Below are 2500 nucleotides of genomic sequence, written 5' to 3' on the forward strand. Positions count from 1 at the left end.
ACAATCACACATTATATCATAAATATATAAATCTCTGCATGCAAACGGAAAGACCATTTTTTAATTTTTATACTTTCACCATGTTTACCATATTTTACCATACTTTTATATTTTTACCAAATTTTACCATACTTTTATATTTTTACCATATGTTTATAGTTTTACCACATTTACCATCGTCTGCTGTGGATTAGCTGAAACTGATTCTCATGTGTTTGGCTCCGCCCCCATGCTGCAGGTGTGTGTGTGGCTCCGCCCCCGTGCTGCAGGTGTGTGTCTGTCACTCTGCTCCCGTGCTGCAGGTGTGTGTGTGGCTCCGCCCCCATGCTGCAGGTGTGTGTCTCCGCCCCCATGCTGCAGGTGTGCGTGTCTCCGCCCCCGTGCTGCAGGTGTGTGTCTCTCCGCCTCGTGCTGCAGGTGTGTGTGTCTCCGCCCCCGTGCTGCAGGTGTGTGTGTGTGTGTGTGTCTCTGCTCCTGTGCTGCAGGTGTGTGTGTGTGATTCCGTCCCCGTGCTGCAGGTGTGTGTGTGGCTCCGCCCCTGTGCTGCAGGTGTGTGTGACTCCGCCCTCGTGCTGCAGATGTGTGTGGCTCCTCCCCTGTGCTGCAGGTGTGTGTATGTGACTCCGCCCCCGTGCTGCAGGTGTGTGTGTAGCTGTGAGGTGTGTTTGCTGGCCTGCAGTCGGTGTGTGGGGCTCCGCCCCCGTGCTGCAGGTGTGTGCGTCTCTGCCCCCATGCTGCAGGTGTGTGTGTGGCTCCACCCCCGTGCTGCAGGTGTGTGTGTGACTCCGCCCCCGTGCTGCAGGTGTGTTTGTCTCTGCCCCCATGCTGCAGGTGTGTGTGTGGCTCCGCCCCCGTGCTGCAGGTGTGTGTGTGTGTACCTGTGAGGTGTTATCATAGATTCAGATCTAGCATTCGATAAACACATATCTAATGTTACTAGAACAGCTTTTCTACACCTCCGTAATATTGCCAAGCTAAGAAATGCCCTATCACTGCATGACGCAGAAAAATTAGTACATGCCTTTATTACCTCAAGGCTAGATTATTGTAATGCGCTACTGTCTGGATGTTCCGGCAGTAACTTAAATAAACTTCAGCTAGTTCAAAATGCTGCAGCCAGGGTCCTTACTAAAACTAGAAAATTTGACCATATTAGTCCAGTACTATCAGCACTGCACTGGCTTCCAGTCAAATTCCGCATAGACTATAAAATTCTCCTGTTAACGTATAAAGCCCTACACGGACTCGCTCCTGAGTATTTACAAGACCTCATCTCCTGTTATGAACCACCGCGATTACTTAGATCTCAGGGTGCTGGTTTATTAGTAGTTCCTAAAATTCAGAGGAGCTCTGCAGGAGGAAGAGCTTTCTCTTATAAAGCGCCTCAACTCTGGAATAATCTCCCCGAATATGTTCGGGACTCAGACACAGTCTCAATCTTTAAGTCTAGACTGAAAACTTACTTGTTTAGTTTAGCTTTTGGTAATTAATGTTTTTCCCTTTAGATAAGGCTGCATATTCAGGGGTTCATGGACAGAGGAAATTGTGGTAAACTGAGATGCTGGTGCTGTTGTTCTCCCACTGCACACGGTCACTCAGGTTTGTGGATGGTGGAGTGGGTGGATGCTGGTGTTTCAGGGAGCCTCCATGTCTATGTTACCTTCTGGCTCTCTGCCTTTAGTTAGGCTGTTTTATTCAGTTCTGCCGGAGTCATTTGCCACACTCTGATAATGTTTTATATTCTCTGTTTTACATAAATCCAGTCAAAACTAATTCCATCTCTCTGCCTTCCTCCGAGTTACTGACTGCCCACCTGTCTGACCCGATACCGATGTTGGACCCTCAGGCTCTCGCGTCTCCTGTCCGGCCAGACTGATGGAAGTTTCTGAAGTCAGCTCTTCTCCACCACCACCACAGATCAGCTGCTCATCGTCCATCTTACTCTCCACTACTGATAACATCCAAGCCATTAGTGGCGCTATTACACTCCTGAGTACATAAAACCTATGTGGATGTATAAAAGACTTTTTAAAATTAATTTAAAAGCCGTTTGACCAGTGGTAGGATGGTCCCCCCTTTAATGTGAGTCTTGGTCCTCCCAAGGTTTCTTCCTCCTCCTGCAGCTCTGAGGGAGTTTTTCACTGGGGGTTCTGTATTATGTATTTTCTATGTTTAATGTTTTGCCTGATTCTTTGTCCTGTAATCATGTTTCTGTAAAGCTGCTTTGTGCCAACACCTGTTGTAAAAAGTGCTATACAAATAAATTTGATTTGATTTGATTTGAGGTGTGTTTGCTGGCCTGCAGTCGGTGTGTGTCTCCGCCTCCGTGCTGCAGGTGTGTGTTTGACTCCGCCCCCGTGCAGCAGGTGTGTGTGTCTCTGCCCCCATGCTGCAGGTGTGTGTGTGGCTCCGCCCCCGTGCTAGAGGTGTGTTGGTGGGCTCCGCCCCCATGCTGCAGGTGTGGGTGGCTCCTCCCCCGTGCTGCAGGTGTGTGTGTGAC

General features: G+C 49.0%; 1 protein-coding gene across 2 annotated transcripts in view; it reads right to left on the bottom strand.

Annotated features, from left to right (window-relative positions):
* The window catches only part of cntln (centlein, centrosomal protein), a 165497-nt gene that overhangs the window by 44599 nt on the left and 118398 nt on the right, over positions 1-2500 (bottom strand). The window lies entirely within an intron of this gene.

The sequence above is a fragment of the Astyanax mexicanus genome, chromosome 7, assembly GCF_023375975.1.
Source record: "Astyanax mexicanus isolate ESR-SI-001 chromosome 7, AstMex3_surface, whole genome shotgun sequence".
NCBI lineage: Eukaryota > Metazoa > Chordata > Actinopteri > Characiformes > Acestrorhamphidae > Astyanax > Astyanax mexicanus.